Source organism: Salvelinus alpinus, chromosome 27 (assembly GCF_045679555.1).
Source record: "Salvelinus alpinus chromosome 27, SLU_Salpinus.1, whole genome shotgun sequence".
Classification (NCBI taxonomy): Eukaryota; Metazoa; Chordata; class Actinopteri; order Salmoniformes; family Salmonidae; genus Salvelinus; species Salvelinus alpinus.
The window spans coordinates 31,870,040-31,877,935 of NC_092112.1; the positions used below are offsets into that span (position 1 = coordinate 31,870,040).

The 7,896-nt window shown below is 37.7% G+C and overlaps 1 long non-coding RNA gene across 2 annotated transcripts in view; it reads left to right on the plus strand.

The window, feature by feature from the left end:
* Window positions 1-5,799: 5,799 nt before the first annotated feature.
* Window positions 5,800-7,896, plus strand: part of LOC139556390 (uncharacterized) — a 16,789-nt gene continuing 14,692 nt past the window's right edge. The window contains exon 1 of one of the 2 annotated variants that reach the window (XR_011671116.1): window positions 5,800-5,853. This is a non-coding gene — a long non-coding RNA (uncharacterized lncRNA). Of the gene's footprint in view, window positions 5,854-7,186; window positions 7,222-7,896 lie in introns of those variants that run through there. The other variant, XR_011671115.1, reaches the window with a different exon arrangement.

The following is a 7,896-nucleotide window of genomic DNA, read 5'->3' on the forward strand; positions in this document are numbered from 1 at the left end:
TGTGCAAGTTATTATTTTTAACTGCTTACACACCGATTAAGTGTCATTTTGATATCTTAATCCACTCTCATGTCCTCAGTTTGCTACCCAAATGGTACTGGATTCCAGTGCAGATGTGAGGACCAGTATCGTTGGTCATGTGACCAGTGTGTCTCTTATGGGAAATGTGATGACATCACATCTGACACGTGTGGATGTATCAATGCCATTCCTCCAGATGGACAGTACTGCCAGTCGGTTCACTACCAAAGTAAGAACCAACATCCTCACACATTTGACATTTGTTAACATTTTCTAATATGTTTAACTAACCAATATCCTATTTTCTTCACCTCAAAGATTTTACAGCATGTCCAACAACAACAGCCTCTCCTTCAACAGGTAACGTAGGACCAAAATATACCTGATGAATTGCCTGAAAAACAATAGCTTGACAATTGTTTTGGGATATTGATAAATCTAAATCTATTTAATTTTAGCAAATGAATGACTGACATTGTTCATTTTCAGGTCCAACAGTACCAGCAACTCTCTATGAGTACATGATTGAAATTGAGCTGAACACCACAGACGTTACAGTGATAGATCAACTGAGAGCCATTCTGAGAAATGCTATTTTCCCTGTCAGAATCAATAATCTGACACAAATCACTGGTGTTAACATGTCTACAGGTAAGACTTCAATGTGCAAGTTATTATTTTTAACTGCTTACACACCGATTAAGTGTCATTTTGATATCTTAATCCACTCTCATGTCCTCAGTTTGCTACCCAAATGGTTATGGATTCCAGTGCAGATGTGAGGACCAGTATCGTTGGTCATGTGACCAGTGTGTCTCTTATGGGAAATGTGATGACATCACATCTGACACGTGTGCATGTATCAATGCCATTCCTCCAGATGGACAGTACTGCCAGTCGGTACACTACCAAAGTAAGAACCAACATCCTCACATATTTGACTTTTGTAAACATTTTCTAATATGTTTAACTAACCAATATCCTATTTTCTTCACCTCAAAGATTTTACAGCATGTCCAACAACAACAACCTCTCCTACAACAGGTAATGAACGACCAAAATATATCAGATGAATTGTCTGAAAAATAATAGCATGACAATTGTTTTGGGATATTGATGAATCTAAATCTATTTAATTTTAGCAAATGAATGACTGACATTGTTCATTTTCAGTTCCAACAGTACCAGCAACTCTCTATGAGTACATGATTGAAATTGAGCTGAACACCACAGACGTTACAGTGATAGATCAACTGAGAGCCATTCTGAGAAATGCTATTTTCCCTGTCAGAATCAATAATCTGACACAAATCACTGGTGTTAACATGTCTACAGGTAAGACTTCAATGTGCAAGTTATTATTTTTAACTGCTTACACACCGATTAAGTGTCATTTTGATATCTTAATCCACTCTCATGTCCTCAGTTTGCTACCCAAATGGTACTGGATTCCAGTGCAGATGTGAGGACCAGTATCGTTGGTCATGTGACCAGTGTGTCTCTTATGGGAAATGTGATGACATCACATCTGACACGTGTGGATGTATCAATGCCATTCCTCCAGATGGACAGTACTGCCAGTCGGTTCACTACCAAAGTAAGAACCAACATCCTCACACATTTGACATTTGTTAACATTTTCTAATATGTTTAACTAACCAATATCCTATTTTCTTCAACTCAAAGACTTTACAGCATGTCCAACAACAACAACCTCTCCTTCAACAGGTAACGTAGGACCAAAATATATCTGATGAATTGCCTGAAAAACAATAGCATGACAATTGTTTTGGGATATTGATGGATCTAAATCTATTTAATTTTAGCAAATGAATGACTGACATTGTTCATTTTCAGTTCCAACAGTACCAGCAACTCTCTATGAGTACATGATTGAAATTGAGCTGAACACCACAGACGTTACAGTGATAGATCAACTGAGAGCCATTCTGAGAAATGCTATTTTCCCTGTCAGAATCAATAATCTGACACAAATCACCGGTGTTAACATGTCTACAGGTAAGACTTCAATGTGCAAGTTATTATTTTTAACTGCTTACACACCGATTAAGTGTCATTTTGATATCTTAATCCACTCTCATGTCCTCAGTTTGCTACCCAAATGGTACTGGATTCCAGTGCAGATGTGAGGACCAGTATCGTTGGTCATGTGACCAGTGTGTCTCTTATGGGAAATGTGATGACATCACATCTGACACGTGTGGATGTATCAATGCCATTCCTCCAGATGGACAGTACTGCCAGTCGGTTCACTACCAAAGTAAGAACCAACATCCTCACACATTTGACATTTGTTAACATTTTCTAATATGTTTAACTAACCAATATCCTATTTTCTTCAACTCAAAGACTTTACAGCATGTCCAACAACAACAACCTCTCCTTCAACAGGTAACGTAGGACCAAAATATATCTGATGAATTGCCTGAAAAACAATAGCATGACAATTGTTTTGGCATATTGATGGATCTAAATCTATTTAATTTTAGCAAATGAATGACTGACATTGTTCATTTTCAGGTCCAACAGTACCAGCAACTCTCTATGAGTACATGATTGAAATTGAGCTGAACACCACAGACGTTACAGTGATAGATCAACTGAGAGCCATTCTGAGAAATGCTATTTTCCCTGTCAGAATCAATAATCTGACACAAATCACTGGTGTTAACATGTCTACAGGTAAGACTTCAATGTGCAAGTTATTATTTTTAACTGCTTACACACCGATTAAGTGTCATTTTGATATCTTAATCCACTCTCATGTCCTCAGTTTGCTACCCAAATGGTACTGGATTCCAGTGCAGATGTGAGGACCAGTATCGTTGGTCATGTGACCAGTGTGTCTCTTATGGGAAATGTGATGACATCACATCTGACACGTGTGGATGTATCAATGCCATTCCTCCAGATGGACAGTACTGCCAGTCGGTTCACTACCAAAGTAAGAACCAACATCCTCACACATTTGACATTTGTTAACATTTTCTAATATGTTTAACTAACCAATATCCTATTTTCTTCAACTCAAAGACTTTACAGCATGTCCAACAACAACAGCCTCTCCTTCAACAGGTAACGTAGGACCAAAATATATCTGATGAATTGCCTGAAAAACAATAGCATGACAATTGTTTTGGCATATTGATGGATCTAAATCTATTTAATTTTAGCAAATGAATGACTGACATTGTTCATTTTCAGGTCCACCATTACCAGCAACTCTCTATGAGTACATGATTGAAATTGAGCTGAACACCACAGACGTTACAGTGATAGATCAACTGAGAGCCATTCTGAGAAATGCTATTTTCCCTGTCAGAATCAATAATCTGACACAAATCACTGGTGTTAACATGTCTACAGGTAAGACTTCAATGCGCAAGTTATTATTTTTAACTGCTTACACACCGATTAAGTGTCATTTTGATATCTTAATCCACTCTCATGTCCTCAGTTTGCTACCCAAATGGTACTGGATTCCAGTGCAGATGTGAGGACCAGTATCGTTGGTCATGTGACCAGTGTGTCTCTTATGGGAAATGTGATGACATCACATCTGACACGTGTGCATGTATCAATGCAATTCCTCCAGATGGACAGTACTGCCAGTCGGTTCACTACCAAAGTAAGAACCAACATCCTCACAGATTTGACTTTTGTCAACATTTTCTAATATTTTTAACTAACCAATATCCTATTTTCTTCACCTCAAAGATTTTACAGCATGTCCAACAACAACAACCTCTCCTACAACAGGTAACGAACGACCAAAATATATCTGATGAATTGACTGAAAAACAAAAGCATGACAATTGTTTTGGCATATTGATGGATCTAAATCTATTTAATTTTAGCAAATGAATGACTGACATTGTTCATTTTCAGGTCCAACAGTACCAGCAACTCTCTATGAGTACATGATTGAAATTGAGCTGAACACCACAGACGTTACAGTGATAGATCAACTGAGAGCCATTCTGAGAAATGCTATTTTCCCTGTCAGAATCAATAATCTGACACAAATCACTGGTGTTAACATGTCTACAGGTAAGACTTCAATGTGCAAGTTATTATTTTTAACTGCTTACACACCGATTAAGTGTCATTTTGATATCTTAATCCACTCTCATGTCCTCAGTTTGCTACCCAAATGGTACTGGATTCCAGTGCAGATGTGAGGACCAGTATCGTTGGTCATGTGACCAGTGTGTCTCTTATGGGAAATGTGATGACATCACATCTGACACGTGTGGATGTATCAATGCCATTCCTCCAGATGGACAGTACTGCCAGTCGGTTCACTACCAAAGTAAGAACCAACATCCTCACACATTTGACATTTGTTAACATTTTCTAATATGTTTAACTAACCAATATCCTATTTTCTTCAACTTAAAGGCTTTACAGCATGTCCAACAACAACAACCTCTCCTTCAACAGGTAACGTAGGACCAAAATATATCTGATGAATTGCCTGAAAAACAATAGCATGACAATTGTTTTGGGATATTGATGAATCTAAATCTATTTAATTTTAGCAAATGAATGACTGACATTGTTCATTTTCAGTTCCAACAGTACCAGCAACTCTCTATGAGTACATGATTGAAATTGAGCTGAACACCACAGACGTTACAGTGATAGATCAACTGAGAGCCATTCTGAGAAATGCTATTTTCCCTGTCAGAATCAATAATCTGACACAAATCACTGGTGTTAACATGTCTACAGGTAAGACTTCAATGTGCAAGTTATTATTTTTAACTGCTTACACACCGATTAAGTGTCATTTTGATATCTTAATCCACTCTCATGTCCTCAGTTTGCTACCCAAATGGTACTGGATTCCAGTGCAGATGTGAGGACCAGTATCGTTGGTCATGTGACCAGTGTGTCTCTTATGGGAAATGTGATGACATCACATCTGACACGTGTGCATGTATCAATGCCATTCCTCCAGATGGACAGTACTGCCAGTCGGTTCACTACCAAAGTAAGAACCAACATCCTCACAAATTTGACATTTGTTAACATTTTCTAATATGTTTAACTAACCAATATCCTATTTTCTTCAACTTAAAGGCTTTACAGCATGTCCAACAACAACAGCCTCTCCTTCAACAGGTAACATAGCACCAAAATATATCTGATGAATTGCCTGAAAAACAATAGCATGACAATTGTTTTGGCATATTGATGGATCTAAATCTATTTAATTTTAGCAAATGAATGACTGACATTGTTCATTTTCAGGTCCAACAGTACCAGCAACTCTCTATGAGTACATGATTGAAATTGAGCTGAACACCACAGACGTTACAGTGATAGATCAACTGAGAGCCATTCTGAGAAATGCTATTTTCCCTGTCAGAATCAATAATCTGATACAAATCACCGGTGTTAACATGTCTACAGGTAAGACTTCAATGTGCAAGTTATTATTTTTAACTGCTTACACACCGATTAAGTGTCATTTTGATATCTTAATCCACTCTCATGTCCTCAGTTTGCTACCCAAATGGTTATGGATTCCAGTGCAGATGTGAGGACCAGTATCGTTGGTCATGTGACCAGTGTGTCTCTTATGGGAAATGTGATGACATTGCATCTGACACGTGTGGATGTATCAATGCCATTCCTCCAGATGGACAGTACTGCCAGTCGGTTCACTACCAAAGTAAGAACCAACATCCTCACAGATTTGACTCTTGTTAACATTTTCTAATATGTTTAACTAACCAATATCCTATTTTCTTCACCTCAAAGATTTTACAGCATGTCCAACAACAACAACCTCTCCTACAACAGGTAATGAACGACCAAAATATATCTGATGAATTGCCTGAAAAATAATAGCATGACAATTGTTTTGGGAAATTGATGAATCTAAATCTATTTAATTTTAGCAAATGAATGACTGACATTGTTCATTTTCAGTTCCAACAGTACCAGCAACTCTCTATGAGTACATGATTGAAATTGAGCTGAACACCACAGACGTTACAGTGATAGATCAACTGAGAGCCATTCTGAGAAATGCTATTTTCCCTGTCAGAATCAATAATCTGACACAAATCACTGGTGTTAACATGTCTACAGGTAAGACTTCAATGTGCAAGTTATTATTTTTAACTGCTTACACACCGATTAAGTGTCATTTTGATATCTTAATCCACTCTCATGTCCTCAGTTTGCTACCCAAATGGTACTGGATTCCAGTGCAGATGTGAGGACCAGTATCGTTGGTCATGTGACCAGTGTGTCTCTTATGGGAAATGTGATGACATCACATCTGACACGTGTGCATGTATCAATGCCATTCCTCCAGATGGACAGTACTGCCAGTCGGTTCACTACCAAAGTAAGAACCAACATCCTCACACAGTTGACATTTGTTAACATTTTCTAATATGTTTAACTAACCAATATCCTATTTTCTTCAACTCAAAGACTTTACAGCATGTCCAACAACAACAGCCTCTCCTTCAACAGGTAACGTAGGACCAAAATATATCTGATGAATTGCCTGAAAAACAATAGCATGACAATTGTTTTGGGATATTGATGAATCTAAATCTATTTAATTTTAGCAAATGAATGACTGACATTGTTCATTTTCAGGTCCAACAGTACCAGCAACTCTCTATGAGTACATGATTGAAATTGAGCTGAACACCACAGACGTTACAGTGATAGATCAACTGAGAGCCATTCTGAGAAATGCTATTTTCCCTGTCAGAATCAATAATCTGACACAAATCACTGGTGTTAACATGTCTACAGGTAAGACTTCAATGTGCAAGTTATTATTTTTATCTGCTTACACACCGATTAAGTGTCATTTTGATATCTTAATCCACTCTCATGTCCTCAGTTTGCTACCCAAATGGTTATGGATTCCAGTGCAGATGTGAGGACCAGTATCGTTGGTCATGTGACCAGTGTGTCTCTTATGGGAAATGTGATGACATCACATCTGACACGTGTGGATGTATCAATGCCATTCCTCCAGATGGACAGTACTGCCAGTCGGTTCACTACCAAAGTAAGAACCAACATCCTCACACATTTGACATTTCTTAACATTTTCTAATATGTTTAACTAACCAATATCCTATTTTCTTCAACTCAAAGACTTTACAGCATGTCCAACAACAACAACCTCTCCTACAACAGGTAACGTAGGACCAAAATATATCTGATGAATTGACTGAAAAACAAAAGCATGACAATTGTTTTGGCATATTGATGGATCTAAATCTATTTAATTTTAGCAAATGAATGACTGACATTGTTCATTTTCAGGTCCAACAGTACCAGCAACTCTCTATGAGTACATGATTGAAATTGAGCTGAACACCACAGACGTTACAGTGATAGATCAACTGAGAGCCATTCTGAGAAATGCTATTTACCCTGTCAGAATCAATAATCTGACACAAATCACTGGTGTTAACATGTCTACAGGTAAGACTTCAATGTTTAAGTTATTATTTTTATCTGCTTACACACCGATTAAGTGTCATTTTGATATCTTAATCCACTCTCATGTCCTCAGTTTGCTACCCAAATGGTACTGGATTCCAGTGCAGATGTGAGGACCAGTATCGTTGGTCATGTGACCAGTGTGTCTCTTATGGGAAATGTGATGACATTACATCTGACACGTGTGGATGTATCAATGCCATTCCTCCAGATGGACAGTACTGCCAGTCGGTTCACTACCAAAGTAAGAACCAACATCCTCACACATTTGACTTTTGTTAACATTTTCTAATATGTTTAACTAACCAATATCCTATTTTCTTCACCTCAAAGATTTTACAGCATGTCCAACAACAACAACCTCTC